The following is a 20286-nucleotide window of genomic DNA, read 5'->3' as shown; positions in this document are numbered from 1 at the left end:
TTGGCTTCAGCATATAATATCAAGATCCAATAACAATAACAAAAAGAATCCAACACAAGCACATCTTTGATGAGCCCCTCTGTGGGTCAAGTCATACAAGGGGTGTGAGGATGCTAATAATCTGGTTGGGGAGACCACAGCATCAGCGGGCATATAGCAGACCCTTCAGAAAACTGACCAATGGCTCACATAGCCAGTTGACAGTCACTCTTATCCTCATTCTCCTGTTTTCACAATAGGCTGTCACACCCAGAGAACGTGGGGCAGAGAGACTTTAACGGACTTGCTTGAGGTCACCACAGCAGGCTGGTGCCAGAGATCAGGGCAGAGTGGGTTTAGTAACAGACTTATCCCTGGCTTGGAGATCAAAATGGCTTGAATTCTCATCAAAAAGGCTGTGTGACCTTGAGCAGGATACTTAACCTCTCTGAACATCAGTTTCTTCTGCAAAATGAGGTGACACCTTTGTCCCAGAATAGAAGTGAGGTCAAGTGTGGTGTGAGGCACTTGGAGGGGCTTAGCGCCTGCCCACCCTAACCCCATCTAAAGTAGCCAGAGGACGGTGACACAATTAAAAAGGCATGAAGTGCCAGACAGCAAGGTTCAGTTCTAGAATATCCTTAGGAGTGCAGCAAGAAAATAGAAAACCACACAGGAGCTTGTTTTCAAAGACAAAGAAAAATATGATTAAGCAGTCCTGAGAATGGTGTTATAAAAGAATGAAAATATTTTCCTTACTAGGGCATTTGTAGGTTAACAGCTGATAGGGAGGTGGGAGCAGCCACCACAAGGCCACCAGGCACTTCCAGCACCACAGTGTGAGGATCCTTGTGGAGGATCCAGAGCTAGGACCAAGCAGCCCCAAAGGCCAGCTGTGTAAGGGAGCTGTGTTGTTTTAGGGCCTCTGTTTTCCAGCCTATGAAACGGGACTGTCCCATGTCCCCATGTCTGTCCAGCCATGGCTCCTTTCTATTGATAAACTGGACTACAGCCACTGTAATTACCATCTCAAGGTCAGGTGGAGGGAGATGATATAGCTGATACAGGCTCAGAAAGGTTAAGGATTGCTCCTGAAGTCACACAGCTGAGAGAGGTATGGCGAGACTGCACCAAAGCCAGAGTGGTCCCACTCTGCCACATGGTGTCCCCATCTCGGGGGACTTCGCATTCATTCCGCCCCATGAGCAGTACTGAGATGAGCCAGACATCCTCTGGCCCATAAGCAAGCTCTCCCAGCAACTCCAATCCCACCTTTCACTTGGGGGCCAGCGTACCTAGTCCTGTCAGCTATACCTCTCTCCCTGCACCTGACATAACATGTGGGAATTTTCTTTTGGTCCTCGCCCTTGCTCCCTCTGCTCAGGCAACCATGACTGGTTTCCTGCTCCTCTCAAATTCCTTTCCTTCCTCGCACCTTCTCTTTCCCACTGCTGCTGGCCTGACCCAACTCCCCACATCTGGTTCCTGGGTCACAGCAAGCACTCTCCTGACCTTGCACACTCTTTCTGCCCCTCCCTGATTCCCCCACCACTTCTGCAATCAGCTTCTGCAGAGCACCACTAAGCTATGGCCCCTTCCACCCACATACCACCCCTCCCCTTGGAATCCTCCTGCACATCCCCACACCCGCCAACTATCTGATACAGTTCATAGCTTTTCACATGTGCTTTACAGCCTGTCAGTGTACCAACATTCTCCCCAGATGCACACAGTAGTTGCTCAATATGCACGTTGATGATATCTACTTTTGCACACTGGTCTGATTTACATCACTGGGATACCCTTTTGCTTGCAGGTTCTACCCAGAGCTCTGAGGGTCTGTGACCCAGCAGGGGCCAGTCCCACAGCGTATGCCCCCACAGCTCACTCTGACCCATCCTGGGTCCTGCCACTCCTGGGTCTTCCAACCAGGCTCTCATAACGGATCATACCCGCTCTGAGAGGAGTTCACAGTTTAACTAAAGGGACTCAGAGAGGGCCCCTCCCTTGTCCCAAGAGGAGAGCCCCACTCCCCTTTTCCTAGACTAATTTACTGACCTCTGAACTGTAGGAGTGCAGGGTGCTCCACCCCCACTCCACCTTAGGACACAGGCTTACAAAACTTAAAACACTTCTGTGTCCTCAAGATAATCTTGGGGAGGAAACTGAGGCTCTGAGAGGGGTGTGCTCTAGTTGCCCAGGGCCCCAGTTCAAATCTTGGTTGTTCTGACCCTTTCCATTACACCATCCCATTCCTCTCCATCCAAGTCTCCTTGGAGGGGATGGCAATTAACCCTCAGTCCCTCAGAGGACCACCAGCTGCAGATCCTAAGAATCAGGAAGGTACAGTACCAAAGGCCTTTCCATGACATCTCCAGTTTTCCCAGGTCCACCTCAGAGGGACTCTGTCAGGTAACCACCACCCAGGAGCAGCTGCAGGTGCTTGAAAAGGTCTCCCTGCTGGTGTGATGGTGACCAGGGGACAGGAACAACACTGTCTTCTAGGAGCACAGATGCATTCCCCTCCCCTCTCTGCAGGTGGCCCCTGGGTAGCACTCCCAGGGGGCTAGGGGGAGGATCTGTGAGAGAAGCTGCCTGTTAAAGTGAGCAGGGGCTATGGGCAGAAGGTCTTTTGTCTACCCTCTCTGTGCTCCACATGCAGTCACAGGCAGGGGAGGAATTGGGAGACGCTCTGAGTGCTTTGAAATATTCAAGCAATGAGACCTTCCTGAGCAACAGCTGCCACTTTGACACTTATAGAAAGTGCCCAGGCCTAAGCTGTGCAGATCAGAGCTGGGCCCCTCATGGCCTACAGTCAGGTGGGCACAGTCAAAGCAGGCATTTCTGCTTCAGGCAGCAATCTGGGTCTTCGAGGAGCTGGCTGGAAGACCTGCAGCCCACCATGCAGCAATCTATATCACTGCCATAGTTTTCAGGCTACTCATGTGCTGTGCTCCAGACCCTGTGCTAAGCACTGAAGATCCAGATGTAAATGAGATGTGGGTACCACTCCCACAGAGTCTAGGCTGGTGAAGGAGCCCAGTCCCACGTCCATGTGCAGAGGGCTGTCAGTGGGTTAGAGGTGCAGATCACTGAGCCTGCCCACTCCATGCCCTTCTGTGGGACTTGGCCAGCACAGATCCTCTGCTGCCTGGCCTGCCACATGGCCTCACCAGCCCAGTCCCAGCTGATTGGACCAGGGTATACACTGGCCCAAAAGTGGCTAGTAAAAAAATTAAGGGTCCAAGAAGAGTCTGGCTTAGAGAATTTGGGTTTGAAAAGCAAGTAAGTTAGAGTGGAGAAGGCTATGGGGCCAGTTGAGGTCAGAGAAGCCTTGACAGCTACACACAGGCTGAAGAAGCAGAACCTGTGAAAGGCCTGGGCTTAGAGAAACAGAGGGCCAGATAGTGCTGACTCTAGGACCAGAGAGGCCAGAGGGGTCAGGGCAGGGCTGCTGAATGTCTGAGGGGCTGTTGAAACCTCAACAAGTCTGAGGCCAGACTGGGAATATAAAGCATCTTCAGGACTCAGGCCAGAGCTCAGTATCATTCAATCCACGGGAAAAACATTGACCTGGCCAGTTCCAGGCCCCATGCTAAGATGACGACAACTTGGCCTGTGCCCCAAGGAGCCCGCAGTCTGAAGGAAGAAGTGAAGATTAGTCTGATGATGGCAGCACAGCGACCAGGGCTGGGAGACAAGGAAGCCCCAGAGGCTGGGGTTGGGATCTGGAAGCTCATGGCAGGTAGGCAGGTCAGCCTGCTTTCCACAGGGAACTTCATCTCCAAGTCCAAAGCTACCTTGACAATGGGGTGGTCCTAGATATAGACCAGGTTCACTAGGTAATAAATGGCTCTGCTTGCACGGCAGAGCCCAGGGATGCACTCAAACGACTGGTTCATTCAGGCCCCCAGCAACCTCAAAAGGCTGGTTTGTCCACTGCCCTTTCCTGTCCAAAAAGACTCTGCTTGCATACCCATTCATCTGGCAGTGGCCAAGGCAGCTCTTCAAACCAGCCTAGCTCCAGCCTGCACACTGACTGCAGGCACAGGAGTGGATGAGCATTTGGAAAAACTCAATCAAAATGATCTCTACAGGGCCTATGGGAGAGGAGGAGGAACAAGTGACTGACACTTTTGCATTCAGATTCTTAATCTGAAAGGAAAAACAACCTGCTCCATGAGGTTGTTCTCAGCAGTACATGAGAACATGCAGGCAGCGCTAGCTTTCAGGGCCGAGCATCCGGTAAGTGTCCCGCTGCCATTAGGGGGCTGGCCTGGCAGTTCTGCCCTCTAGACTAGAGGCTGTGTCTTCTTCTTCTTTGCACCCCCACCCCAAAGGTTTGTAGAGCTATTGAGGTATGTATTTATTTGTTTATTTTCTGCTTTGTTCTGAAGACAATTGGTTAAATTATTAGAATCAAGTGGCTACAATAGTCTACGTTTTGTTTCTTTTGTGATTGTTGTTGTTGTTGTCTCACTTTACAAAGAACTAACATTAACTGAGCAAATTTGATTTGACAAACTAGATGGCTTACATACATTACCTCATTTGATTCCAGTATATTGTAGAAAGAAAACATGTTACTTCAAAACACATGACAGAATACCTTTCAGGAAGAGAACTGCATTGGCCTAGGGAACTAAACCTCCCTAAGCCTTAATTTCCCCATCTGCACAAAAGGAATAATAACTGTACCTATCTCATGCAGCTACTGTGAGGATTAATTTAGATAATACATGGGAATCAATAAGCACTGCACTTTCTAGTACCAGTGCCTAGAAAGTACTGAGCCTAAAGTAGAAACCCAATAAATATTTGTTCATTGACCCATTGATTGATTTGCACATAGTAAACACTCAGTGATCACTGTTACTTTCACCATTTTTTTAAGGAATACTTATAAATGGGCAGTTTAATAATAAAGATGAGGCTCTCTAGACATGGTTTCTGTGTCTGGGATGAGATAAAAAGAATAGTTGAGGAAACTAGAGAAAAATTTCCTAAGGTTACAATAATCAAGGGTCTTTCAAGAGTAAAGATGCCAAAAATTCCACTTGAAGCTGTTTTCTCTGTTTCTTCAAGATATAATTTCTTTCCCCCGACTAAATCCTTCATTAAAATCTACCACACTGCTTTGGGTGGGTAGTGCTGTCAGGGGTGAAACGACTGGGGTAATGGCCATCAGATTGACATAAAGAAAGCTCCACAGTGACTGCAGTAAGTACACATACACACACCGCAAGCAAAACACAGATTGCTGATTAAGAACTCAGCCACAGCAAGCACTGGGGACAAAAGAAATGCACACTGCTCATGGCAATCTATATGATAACCATTAAGAGAATAGTAGAAAAGTACGTGGTTTCTAAACTAACCGGCAAAATGGAATAATTTTTAAAATCCAAAAGAGAAAGTTAAGAAAGGCAAAAAAGGAGAGAAAAGAGAAACCAAAGTCATATATGACAAATAGAAAGCATATAATTAAATGGTAGATTTAAATACATTAAGTGTAAATGGACTAAATGCTCCAATTAAAAGACTCTAGCTAAAAGATTGTCGAAAGTATTTTTAACTTAAACAAATATGTTTAAAAAGAGAAACATGTAAAATATAATAAAATAGAAAGGTTATAAGTAAAAGGATAGAAAAATATATATTCTACAATCAATAACCCAAAGAAGCAGTGTAGCTATACTAACATCAGACAGTGAAAACCTTAAAACAAAAAGCATTACTAGAAAATAGGAGAGCCAGTTCACAATGACAAAAGATTCCATTCATCAGCAAGATAAAACAATTCTAAATGTATGTGCAGTTAATAATATGCATTCAAAACATGTAAAACAAATTTAGGTAAATCTACAAGGAAAAGAGATATATTCTCAAAGTGAGAGATTTAATAATCAGTAACTGTTAAAAATAATCAGATGAAAAATACTTGAGGATAAAGAACATTATAACAACATTTGACTAATGAACATATACAACACTGCACCCAACAACTGTAGAATAAAAATTATTTTCAAGTACACAAAAAATGACAAAACTGACCATATACTAAACCATAAAATAAATCTCAACAAATTGAGAAGTGTTAAAATCACGAGCACGTTCTCTACCTATATGCAATTAAGTTAAAATCAGTAACAATAACAAAAAATACTCATATGTTTGGAAATTAAATAATTTTTAAAAATAATCAGTGGATCAAAGAAGTCCCAATAAAAAATGACAATATTTTGAAATGAATGCCAACAAAAATACATCAGAATTTGCCAGATACAGCTAAAGCAGTGCTTAGAGGAAATCTTATAGTCACAAATGCCTATTTTTATAATAAAAAAGAATAAAAATTAATGAACTAAGCATTGTTTTCAAGAAGTTGGTAAAAGAGATTTAGGAAAGATGGCAGCAGTGGTGAGAGCATAGTTGTTTAATCTTCCCAGGTCCCCGCATAAAAACAGGCAGTGTAGGTAGTTCGCAAAATCAAAAATCTATGAACACTTACAACAAAAATAGACAAGACCTAAATAAATGGAGAATGTTGATGTTCATGAATTGGAAATCTCAATATTGTTAATGTAGCAATTCTCCCCAAATGGACCTATAGATTCAATGAATACCAATCAAAATCCCAACACCTTTCTTTAAAGGATTTGCCAAGTTGATTCTAAAATTTATATGGAAAACCAAATGACCTAGAATAGCCAAACATTCTGAAAAAGAACAAAGTTGGAGGCCTTACACTCCCTGATTTCAGGACTTCTAGGAAGCTACAGTAATCAAGGTAGAATGTCATTGGCATAGAGAAATACAAATCAACAGAACAGAATGGAAAGTCAAGAGACTGATGCATACACATATGGGCAATTGATTTCTGACAAAGATGCCAAGATAGTTGGATGGAGAAAAATAACTTTTCAGCAAATGGTACTGGAGAGATCATAAAGCTATGAAGAGCAGGGATCAGAATGCAAATCAGTCCAGCTCCAGATCCCACAAACTAGAAACTATCAAACAAGAAATGAAACTAGAGAAAAAGGGTAGAGAAAAGCATAGGTGGCAGTTGATTCCTCTATGCCACCCTTGTCCCTCATGACAGGGGATGGAAGAACATCTCATCTCTGAGTCTCTGAGGAAGAGGGTCTCTCCACAAACATCAAACTTGTGCCATGAGAAGTGATCAACACAGCAGGAAAGGTGTGCTTGTTCTGAAAATGCTGTCTTAGCAGATTAGGCTGCCTCCAAAGGAGGAGTGTGGGTGGCTCAACTGCCCCCTGCTGTAGAGCTCCTGGAAAGAATTTGGGCCCCAGGCACCATGGTGGGGTGGGGAGAGATATGAGGACAGAGAGGCAGAGAAGAGGGAAAAGGCCAGAGAAGGAAAGTGGGCTCCAAGGTGAATTCTACAGAATGAAGTGTTGCTCAGTGCTCGATTCTAGCCCCATCCCCTCATTATATGGGTGCAAAAACTGGGGCCCAGAAAGAGGAAGGGACTTAAGGGAGGATGCACAGCCAAGAGGCAGACCTAGGATTCCAATTTAATGTTTTTCTCTGCAAATGCAGCTAACTCTGGTAAGTGGTGAATCACAGGGACAGACAGCAACTGTGATTGCCATAATGGAGGGTGGTTGTTCTAACATTCCAACAGAGGCTCCTGTCTCCCCTTTCCACAGAGCCCCAGGTGAAAGAGCCTTCTACCTTCTGCCTAGTGACCTGCCTTACTAGGGAGCCTGCTTAGGAGCTTGGGGCAATCCCCTGGGCCTATACTCATCCCAGGACTCTTTGGACCCAGGCTGTACCCCTCTGTGTCCAGGCCACAGCCCTACCACCATCTCCTATGCTAATTGAGCCAGTGAGAAAGCAGAGGCACCCCCTGCCCTGATTCTGCAGTCTCAGACTCTCCAGGGAGGCTGCCTCACCAAGTCTATGGTCATCCCTCCAGGCTCCAACCACAGATGGTTTCCTCTTTGCTGGCCCACCTGAGGGAGTCCTGCCAGCCTTGGGAATCCCGGGAGGGAAAGCTTAGTGCTGGCACAGACTGGCTCAAGTCAGGCTTTCGTTTCCCAAGGTTTTGACCTTTTCACATCTGGCTGACCAGTAAATCCAGAGGAGCCACTGCAGGACATGTTGGGGGGCTGGCTCTGTGGCAAACATGACAAGAAGAAAACAATCTCCCTCAACCCCCACCTCATTTGGGCTGCCCACCATTTTGGCCCTAACAGACCCTGACCATGCTCTACCCTAAGGCTGCCTCCTCTCAGTCTCTCCCACTAGCCTGCAAGCTCCCAAGGGCAAGAACCTCTGGGATTCATCCCCAATCTCCTAGAAGCCAGCCTAGTTATAGGGATTCAGGAGATGCTTACCAAATTATAATTACATGAATCTGCATTCTGAACTCTCTTTTTGCAAAGATTATGTAACTTTTTGGTTGATGTTGGTGAGTTGATTCATCTTCCATTCTCCTTAGTTTCATGATCTAAACTTCCTTTAACAGAAAAACACAAACCTTGCCTCAGCCAAGCTAAGTGGTAAAGGAGGCTGCTGCACTTTGGCCAGGCCAGGATCACTCACTGGAGGACCTGAGATTCCCAAAGCTGGAACTCTAGAGGTGGCTGCCAATGGGGAGGGGAAGGAGGGAAGAATTCATGCAGCTAGGGGCAGAGGTGGTGAATAAAGAAAGTGAGGGAAGCCAGGAAGCAGGGGTATCTGGAGCTGGGACAGCTGCTGCTCCCCCACCCACCTGACCCAACCCTTCATCCAACCCAACAGCATGTTCTGAACATTCTACCTTGTGAACATCTCTGGAATCCTCCACCTCTCTCCTTTACCTAGTCCAGTCACAATTTTCTTTCCAGTGAACAACTGTGCCCACTCTTTCCAATGCCAACTCTGTACAGGAGCCAGACAAATCTTTTAAGAACAGCTCTGATCACATACTCCCTGCTTTAAATCCTTCAATAGTTTTCCACATACCCTGAAAAAATCCATACTCACTTCCTTTGCTAACACGTTTGCACATGATTGGGCTCCTGCCCATCTCTATCCATTCGTCTTGCATACCCCTTTTCATGCCCCACAAAACACCAAGTTCTTTCTGTCTTCAGGACTTTTGGACCACTCCTACTCAAGGAACCTCAACTGAATCCTGCTCATCTTTCTCACCTTAGCTGGAAGATCTGTCCCCAGCATCTAAAGTATATCCCCCCGTCTGTTTCATTCACAGCTCTCATCAGCATTTGTAGTGATGCTATTTATGTTTGTTTACTCATTGGTTAATGGTCTCCCTCATAAGAAGGTAAGCTCCATGAGGACAGGAGCTGTTTCTCGTCCTCACCACCACATCCTTGCACAGACACAGTGCCTCCCACACAACAAATGGTGTTGAGGAAATGGAGACAGAGGCCCTCCCACCATCCTGTCAGAAATTCCCAGAGGGCTGGACCTCCCCCCCGCCAGAACCTTGGAGCTCCAGGGAAGACCTAGCTCCAGGGAAGCCATAGAGAGATACAGACACTGTGGGCTACAAGGCAGGTGAGCATCACCCAACAGAAATAACAATCGAGGGCTGGAAAGATAAATATTCCAAGAGAGTAAGGAGAAGTCCTGGAAGGCAGCCTCAGAACAGGACCCCAACCTAGCTTATCCCAAACTGTTCCACCATCTACAAGCCCAAGTTCATGACAGCACCTTGGGCCAGAGGAGTGTGGAGTCAAGATGGAGCATTTCTAATGTTCTCCTACTCTCAGATGGGGCATCTAGTGGTCAATGAGAGCAGAGCCTGGGTAGCCGAAAGAGACAGGTTTCTGGAAAAATGAGTATAATAAGGCTTACCTCACTAGACTGCTATGAGGATTAAATGCTGTAATATATAAAAAGCAGCCAGCACCTTAACCAGCATCCAGTAGATGCCCTTAATTCCCTTCTCCCATTCCCCCACCTCCCAAGGAGAACAACTGGGGGTGTATGCTGCATAATTCCTCTCCTTGCCTCCTCCATGTCTACCCTGAACTGTGGTATCTGGGTGGGAAACAGCTTCAGGCTGCAGATGCTATGACAGCGCTGGTTAAATTGAATTACACTGAAACCAGAGAAGCCTTCAGCTCTCCCAGGGAGTTCAGAAGTGTTCACCCTGAGAGTAACTGCACACTGCACAGGAAAAGGCATTCAAGTTGATAAGAAGCCATTCAGATCACCATCTAATGCAGCTTTTGCCTTTGAAATAAATTCATTCCTTATTAGCACACACTTGGGATTTCCAGGATTGAATATTATTTCTATTACAGAAAGCCCATTTTTAAGACATTTTTATCACATTGTCATGGTCCTATGTAATTTCATCTCTCCACAATGTTACTTTCATTCACATGCATAGAGCTATAAGCCCTAGTGAGAAAGGTAAAGAGAAAGAGAGAACAGGAACAATAGTCATTGATCCAACTAGGGTAGAAGCCAGTACCACTACATAACACAGATGTGTCCACATCACTGAGGGTCTGCAGTCACAAAACAGTATTTGGACTTCTCCTGAAAGCAAAGTGAAGTCACTGAAGGCCAACTAAGGATTTGGAATAGGTAGCAAATGATAAAATTTTCTTTTTAAAATACTTACTTTGGTTATAATGGAAAAGACAGATGCAACAGAAGGGAAGTAGTTAAGAAACTGTTCAAACATTCATTCAATTTAGATGTGACACCAAAAAAGCTAAGTGAAAAAAGAAAAAATAGGTAAATTGAACATAATGAAAATGTAAAACTTTTGTGCTTCAAAGGGCAGCCTCAAGAATGTGAAAAGACAAACCACAGAATGAAAGAAAATATTTATAAATTATATATCTGATGAGACTTGCATCAAGAATACAAAAACAACTCTTACAACTCAACAATAAAAAGACAATCCAATTTAAAAGTTGGCAAAGGACTCGAATAGACATTTATTTTAAGAAGATATACAAATAATCAATAAACACATGAAAAGATGTTCAATATTATTAGTCATTAGGAGAATGTAAATCGAAACCACAATGAGATTCTACTCCACATCCACTAAGATGTCTATAATCATAAAGACAGACAATAAGTATTAGTGCAGATATGGAGAAATTGCTGGTGGGAACGTAAAATGATGCAGCCACTTTGAAAAATAGTTTGGCAGGTGCTCATCGAGTTAAGCATAGAGTCACCATATAACCCAGCAATTCCACTCCATTCCACCTAAGACAATTGAAAACATGCCGATACAAAAACCTGTCCATGAATGTTCAGAGCAGCATTATTCATGATAGCCAAAAAGTGGCAACAACCCGAATGTGCAACAGCTGATGAGGAGAGAAACAAAATGTGGTATATCCATACAATGGAATATTATTCAGCCATAAAAAGGAAGAATTCTGACACATGCTACAACATGGATGAACCTTGAAAATACCACGTCAAACAAAAGAGGCTAGTCATAAAAGATCACATATTGTATGATTCCATTTATATGAAATGTCCAAAATAGGCACATTCATAGAAACAGAATGTAGACTGGTGGTTGCCCAGGGCTAGGGAGAGGGGAGAATGGGGAGTAACTACTAATACTGCTAACAGGGATGGGGTTTTGGGGGAGGGGGATTAAAATATTCTGGATTAGGTAGGGTAATTGATGCATGGTGTTGTGAATATACTAAAAATCATTGAGCGATACACTTTAGAAGAGTGAACTTTACGGTGTATCAGTTATATCTCAATGAAGCTGTTACTTGGAAAATAAAAGGCATTCATTAGTAAAGTTTCCAGGCGTTGTTCTAGGCAGTGAGGAAACAGTGAACAAAACCAACACAAATCCCTGCCCTTAAGGAACTGACATTCTAGTGGAATAATCCTAGTGAGAGATAATTCCATCAAGAGATCATCTTAGTGAGGGTCTTAGTAAGTTAATGTCACTGAAGAGAGAAGCAGATGGATTCGAGAGAGGCTCTGATGCAACAATCAACATGGCTTGCTGACCAACAGCAACAGGAGAGATGCCTGGGATCACCATCCCCTAGAGAGCTCACAATAATTCTTCTTGTTACTCTCTGTGGCCTCCAGAGTGACTGTTCCCCACTTTAAAAGCACTAGAAAATTAGACAAAGTGGTCTTTGTAAGCCAGAGATTTCAGGAATCCCTGAAAAATAAAAGACAAGGGGAACTTACTTGGTTTGAAAGAGAAAATCACAGCCAAAACTTATGCACAAAAGAACCTGAAGCATAAAAACAGGCAAGACCCCAAAGCTACTCAAAGCTCAGAGGTAGTGGATTCCAGAAGCAGGAAAGTGTTGGAACAAAGTTCTCCCACATTTCTGCAAATCTTGTAAAAAGAGGCAATGATAGCTTCTGTTCCAGACTATCCTCTCAAAGATGTTTGAATAGAGATAGCCACAGAAGATAGAGATAGTATCTCCCTCCAGGAGCAGGGGACACGATTAGTTTCTGTCCAGTACAATAAAAATAATGTCACCCTCAAGGGCAAATTTTGGGTAAGTTTGCCTGCAGCCCATTACAAAAGATTGGAGTTTCCTAAGCCTGAGGTCCTTCAGCTTTGACAACAACTCAGTGCATATGCATCCACGTGAGCCAGCTCTGTGTCACTCCTGTGGGACTTGAGGGTGTTGGGAAGAAGCAAGGGGAATTGACATGACAAACAACTTCATGCTGCTTGATGAACCATGAGTAGTGAAATCCTTTGTCTCTGACCCAGAGGTCTCATGTCTTCTGCCAACATCTATGAAACTGTGGCAGACTAACTTATTAGTTTGCAAGTAAGGTAAAATCTCAGATCTTAACAGTTCCTAACAAACAGGCCTTGAGACAACCTGCTAGGTAACTGGTCAGCAAAACCACAGGAAGAGCAGCCAGATGGGATCATCCTCTCCTTTGACCCTTACTTGCTAAGACCAGGTAATGATATATAGCCCAAGTGGGGTCAGTGAGGGAGACCACAGAATGAGGGTAGTACATGGAGTGCCTGAACACACCCTGAAGAACAGGGTGCTCACACAGCCAAAAGACAAACTAGTGGCACACTCTGTGAAAAGTACTCTTCCCCACATAATCACAGAGTGTAGTTAACAAATTCAGCATCCACAGGCTAATAAACTCTCCGATACAAAAAATCAGCCCATGAAAGAGAAGTGCACATACAAACACACACATGAACACCCAAAGAAGGAGACTTAATACAGCAGAGTAAGTTTTTACAATAAGGGTAATCACCATGTACATAAAAGTGCAAGAGAAAATCATAGCCATAAAAAATTAACTAAAGTTCTTGGGATCTTACAGTGGAATCATAAATCAGAGCTGAATAAAAGGCTAGACACAGCTAAAAGCAAATCAAGTAATTGGAAGACTGAGTCAAGGAATTCTCCATGAGCACAACACAAAACAACAAAGAAATGGAAATTTTTTAAAAAAGGATTAGGAGAAACAGAATTCCAAGAGATAAAATATTACCCAAAAAAGGGGGTCTCAGAAACAAAGATTAGAGAAGATAGAAGGAGAGAATACACTCGCATAAATAATCAGAAAAAAGTTCCCAAGGTTGAAGAAAGACATAAAGTCTCTGAGTGAAAAGGCCCATTGAGTGCCAAGAAGAATGAAACCAACAAATCCACAGTCCTAGTGAAAGATTTTTAAACACCTCTCAGAAATTAAGAGATAAACTAGACCAAAATTAATTATAAAGAGAGGTGCCATCCATACAGTAGCCTATTTAAACATGACTGTTTAAATTTAAATTTAAAATAATTACAATTAAATATAATTTAAAACTTAGGTCCTCAGTCCCAATGGACACATTTTAAGTGCTTGATAGTCATATGCAGCTAGTAGCTACTTTATTAGATGGTGCAGATACAGAACATTTCCATCATCTCAGAAAGTTCTATTGGATACTACCAAAAGGACTTAAATAACACAATAATAAATTGGTTATAACTGTAAAACACAGAAAATTGCACCCGACAAATAGAGAATACACATTTTCATAAAATACACATGAAACATTGAAATATTGACTACATATTAGGCCACAAAGGAAATCATACAGTCCATATTCACTAACACAATGCAATAGAATTAAAAATAAAAATTATAATGAGAAGTTTGAAAATATCTGTATATTAGAAACTATAATTTCTACCTAATTCTTAAGTCAGAGAGAAAATCAAAATAGTTATTATCAACTAGAAATGAAATAGAAGTTACAAACTATAGGGTATAACAAGGAAGGAGCTCAAAAGATTTGTATCCTTAAATGCTTTGTTGGGGTTGTGGTGAGGGGAGTTGAAATTATGCTTTTCTCAGAGACCAATAATGACAAAAAATATGGAAAAATACCCTAATGTTTATGAAATTTAATGAGCAAATGCTGCCAAATTTTCAAAGAAGAGAAAAATCCTAGGTTGTGGAAACCATTTCAGAGCATAGAAAAAAGAAATAGATAGCTACAACTCATTTCACCAGGCTAGCATAACTCTAGTACCAGGAAGAGCATAAACAAAGAAAGCTATGCCAACCACATTTATGAATGTAAATACAAAATACCTAAAGAAAGTACATGCTAATATCACATGATAAATTTGAACATCCATTCTTGATTTTTTTAAGAAAATAAAAATATTTCTTGACAAACTACCAACTGAAGAAAAATTCCTCAAGTTGATAATCTAACAGAAACCTACAACAATAATCTAAGTTAGGGGAGAAAATTTAGAGACATTCCCTATAGTCAAGGCCTAGCTAGTTGATGACAGTGGTGAGCCATCTGGAGTAGCCACTACCATCACGCTGGCTGCACCAGGGAGGCATGCCCAGGGCTGCACACTCCATGGAGCTGGTAGGAGCTGGGAACAAGAAGGAGCCCCACTCCTTCAGAGTTAAGGCAGGAGCTCCCCAGGTGCTGCTGCAGCCACCCAAGCCATGGCTCTGGGTCCAGGCATTCCTGTGTTCTTGGGGCCTAGGAACAGGCAGGAGCCCTACCCTCCCAGGCACAGCTGCAGCCACCCAAACAGAAGCTGCAAACCCAATTCTCCCACTCCACAGAGCAGGCAGGAGCCCTGAGCCCCTGGGCACAGTTGCAGCTGTTCAATCCATGGCTGCAGACCCAGGCATCTCTGCATGTGCCTGCTCCCAATACCATGGCTGAAGACCCAGGCATCTCTGCAAGTGCCTGCTCCCACTGCCTGGCTTCTCCCTGCTGTCAGTGCCCACTCCAATCTCAGAGCAAAGTTGGGGCTGAGCCTAGGCACTGCTGCAGCCTGGCTGGGTGTGCACACACTTGGAGCAGTGCTGACACACCAGCTCCTTCTTGCCGCCTCAGCCCCCTCCAGACTTTGGGCACTGACAAGCATAGGAGGGAAGCCGAGGAGAGTTTGAGGGCATCTCAGCACTGGCCTGCAGGCACCCCTTGGCACCTACAGCCTGGATGCCATGAACAGCGGCAGAAGGCAGACAGTTCCTGGGTGGAAGGGGGCAGGTCCCCAGTGAGGCTCTCACCTTCAGATCAGGGAGGGCCTGAAGGCTGGGGGCCAGGCTGCCAGTCCCGTGGACTGGAGTGGGAACTTGTGGTGCCTTTTTTGGGCTTGCCCATGACCACCCATGGGCCAAATGGCATGAACTTCCTCCCCTCTGAGGCCCATAAAAGCCCAAGCCCAGAGCTGAGCATACATCAGGATGACCAGCTGCAGAGAGGAGCAACCCACTCTAGGGTCTCCTCTCTGCTGAGAGCTGCAGAAATGATGGGATGACCTGCCTGCAGAGAGGAGCTACCCACTGTAGAGCCTCCTCTCTGCTGAGAGCTGCACAGACGATGGGATGACCAGCAGCAGAGAGGAGCTACATTCTCCACTGATAGCTGAACACTTATTGGGATGACTTGCCTAGCAGAGAGGAGCTATCCTCTATGCTAGGAGCTGAATACTCATTGGGACACCCTGGCTGCAGAAAGGAGCTGCTCCTCGTGGGTTTCCTGTGAGCTGTTCTATCGCTTGATAAAGCTCTTCTTTGTCTTGCTCACCCTCCACTTGTCTGCATACCTCATTCTTCCTGGGCACAAGACAAGAACTTGGGACTCACCAAATGAGGCTAAAAGAGCTATAATAAAAACAGGGCTGAGACATACCCCTTGCTCGCTATGTTGTGGGCAAAGAGAAGGAAAGAAGAGCTGTGGTCCTTCAGGGAGCCCAGACCTGGGAGCTCCTGGAGCCAGGGCTGCAACTCCCTCTTTGAGGCCCTGCAGTTCCTGGCATCTCCAAGCTGTGAGCCACAGCGCCCAGCCTTTTACCTACTTATTGAGAAAAAAAATTTAAGGTTGATAAGCAAGTGTCGTGGAAGTTATGGAGAAACAGAAACTCATGTACTGCTGGTAGAAATGTAAATGGAATGTCTTTAAAGTGCTATCATATTTTAACGTGAATGCTGACTTTCAGTTTGAACATTCCCTCCTTCTTTTAATGGAAGTTATCCCAAAGGCAACAAGAATAGAAAAGGGGGAAAAGCCTCCAAACTCCATTTTCAGTAAAACTAAAAGCCCCCTAAAACTCCAAACCACTAAGTAAGTGCCAAAACGTGGGAAGATTAGGCAGATGTCACTAAGAATCAGCAAGGTATATCTCTGCAATCCTTTCTTTGCAAAAGCTGGAAAGGAGTCTCTGGACTAAAATTAAGAGCACTTCTGAATTCACATTGGTTCCAAGAAACACGGCAAATTCAGCTAAACAAAGAATCACACAGACAAGTCATATTACTCAGGCAATGAGAAAAAGACAAAATTTGCTTTGTAAAAGTTCTACAGCTGCTTATTTTATGGACTAGAATGAGATAAATGTTAAACAAACTCACAAATAAAAGGCTTAATCATAAGAAAAATTCTACCTAACCTGTAACTAAGCCCTGGCCATTCTTCCTCACAAACCTCTCGAAAATAGCTAGTCTAGTAAAGCCTCGTCACCTTCAAAGATGAATAATTTAAAAGGAATCAGCACAGGAACTATTCAAAGATGCTACAAGAAACAAATGAGAAAAACAGATGGCAGACAACAAATATACTTAACAGAAATATTAATGCAAAGAAGATTAAAATTGTGAAGGAAAATAAATTTGCCATTAATTTAGAAATCTTAATGAAACAATCACCTCTGTGCAACAAGAGTACCTAGTAAATGTACTAAGAGTTCAAAGAAGAAATGGTGAGAAAATAAGAGAAGATAAAATTTGAACTGGAAATCAATTAAGGCAAAACTGGAACACAGACGAGAAAGAACAGACATTTTCTAAAACCCTGCAAGGGGCATAGTATGTATATATAAGTCAGAAAATAAATAAAAAGGAAGTATTTTGTTAATTGACAAAACATTACAGATACAGAAGACAAAGAAGATGAACAGTGTATAATTAGAGTCTTTGGAGGACAGAAAAAAATGCAACTTAACAAATATTTTAAGATACAATTATAGATAATTTTCGTGACATAAGAAAAATTTTGACTTTACATATTGACCATGCGTTGGGGAAAACAGAGAAAAAATATTTAAAACTAAGCCATTTTCTAGCAAAAATCTCTGGGCTTCAAAATTTAAAGAAAAAAAAATCCTGGGTAGGAAGGCACAAAGATCAAGTCACTTTTGAGGTGGAAATAATCAGGCCATCTTGAGATTTCTCTACAACATGCAAAGCCAAAAATTTTTTTAAGTTAAAATAAATAAATAAAAATTTAAAAATTAGAGTAATTCCTGTAAAATTTGCAAAGAAAGAAAAGGCAATACTAAAATTTTACACTGGCCAAACTGATATTCAACTATAAAAGCAACAAAGAGTTTTAGACATGCAAGAATTAAGGAACTATTGCTCCCACTAATACTTCTGGAGATCTGAACCTCAACCAAAATCCCGGCATGGTGTGTGTGTGTATATAATTTAAAAACTGAATCTAAAATTTATATGGAAATGCAAAGGTTCAAGAATAGACAAGGAACCCTTGAAAAAGGACAAAGCTGAACTTAAACTTTCAGATTTCAAGGTATGTAAAACAATAACAATTAAATGTATGGTTTTGGCAAAGAAGAGACAAACAGCTCAATGTGACAAACTAGGGATTCCAGAAACAAACCCACATATATACAGTTACTTGGTTATGACAAAGATTAGACTACTGAGCAGAAGGGGATGGACAGATTTTCACTCAATGGTACTGGATCAAATAGATATCCATATAAAAATAAATAAATTTTTGCACCCTACCTCACACTAAACACAAAAACCAATTCCAGATGGATTGCACATATAAAAATAACAGCCAAATCAGTTTAAATTTTAGAATAAAACATTTTAAAATATCTTCATAAACTTGGGATAGACAAGATTTCCTAAAAAAGATACAAAATTGCTAATCATTAACAATTGATAAATTAGAATATATTAGCACTGTAAAGTTTTTGTTCATCAAAAAATACCATTAAAGAAAATAAAATGCAAACAGCTGAGTGGAAGAGGATATTTTTTCAATAGATGTGTCCAACAAATAACTCATATCCAAAATATATAAATAACTCCTACAAATTAAAAAGAAAAAGGCAACTGAGTAGAATTTAATGACATAAATGATATAAATAATATATAACGATTTTTTTTTGAGACAGGGTCTCACCATGTAGCCCAGGCTGGTTTCAAACTCCTGGCCTTAAGCAATCCTCCCAAGGCCTCAGCCTCCTGGCACTTCATAAGAGTTCCTGAAATTAAACACATGTAAGCGTGTGCTGTTTCATTAGTCATCAGAGTTACATAAATTAAAACGCAATTAGTTACTACTACTTACCCACCCATGGACCATAATGGCTAAAATGTAAAAGATAAACAATACCATGCATCAGTGACAATGTGAAGCAATTAGAATTCTTACACCCTGTTAGTGAAAATATAAATTGGTACAACTACTTTGGAAAACTGCTTGGCAGTATCTACAAAAGCTGTACATCACACATTCTATAACCCAACAATTGCACTCCTGGGTATACACCCAACAGAAAGGCTTACAAATGTGCCTCAAAAGACATGTACAAAGAAATGTGTAACAGCATTACTTATAATAGCTCAAAAAGTAAAATGCAAATGTCTACCAACAAAAGAATAAAAAACTGAATTGTGATACAGAGTTACAGTGACAATAGTCCCTCCACGTCCACACCTAGTAGATGCCTAAAACTGTGGATACTACTGAATCCTAAATATACTATGCATGAATTTCTTTTTCCTTCTCAATTTCACAGATAGAAGATTCGTTCTTACTGTAGATCTTGGCAACCTCAGCAGACAATTTTTTCTTTCCTTATTAAGTTGAGAAATTGCACCTTTCACTTAATGGAAGTACTTTCAGCTTCTCTTTGGCATGTCTGAATTACCAGCATCACTATTCTTGCTATTATTAAGTAAAATAAGGGTTACTTGAACACAAGCACTGTGATACTGTAACAGTCTGACAACCTGCTAACCTAGAGAGTTACTAAGTGAGTAATGAGAAGGTAGTATATATAGCATGGATATGCTGGAGAAAGGGAGGATTCATGTCCCAGGCAGGACAAAGCAGATAGTGTGAGATTTCACCATGCTAATCAGAACTGCATGCAATTTAAAACTTAAGCATTGTTTATTTCTGGCATCTTCCACTTAATATTTTTGAACCACAGTTGACCCTGGTAACTGAAACTGCAGAAAGCAAAACCACAGTTAAGGGAGGACTATTATAATACTAGTCAGCAATGAAAATATATTAACTACTACTTCACCCAACAATGTGGATGACTCCTAAACATATGCTGAGCAAAATAAGCCAGACATAAAAAGAAAATACATACTGAATGATTTCATTTATAAAAAATTCAAAAATAGGCAAAACTAATTATGGTGATAAAAGTCAGTATACTGATTATCTTTAAGGAGGAGTTAGCATCTGTAAAGGGGATTTGGGGTGTTGCTGGTAATGTCATGGTTCTTATTCTGGAGGCTGCTTACGTGAGTATGTTCACATTATAAAAATTCATAAGGGACTTCTGGTTTCAGCTTTGATGTTTAGTGCTTGGAAGCTGTCACTTCCATCCTCACAACAACAACAAAAAATGCTGAACAAACTAAAAATCAACAACCTTCTTAGACCCATCAGAGAATTGAGGTCACAGGGCAAACTGCTACCTGAAAAACCGGAGAAACAAGTGAATACAGAGAATCACAGCTTACCAAAAGCAGAAGGTACTAGAGCCAGGAATTGATAGGAACACTTAAATGGGAATT

This window comes from Gorilla gorilla, chromosome 2, assembly GCF_029281585.2.
Source record: "Gorilla gorilla gorilla isolate KB3781 chromosome 2, NHGRI_mGorGor1-v2.1_pri, whole genome shotgun sequence".
In the NCBI taxonomy this organism is placed as follows: Eukaryota; Metazoa; Chordata; class Mammalia; order Primates; family Hominidae; genus Gorilla; species Gorilla gorilla.
This window is presented reverse-complemented; position numbering follows the sequence as displayed.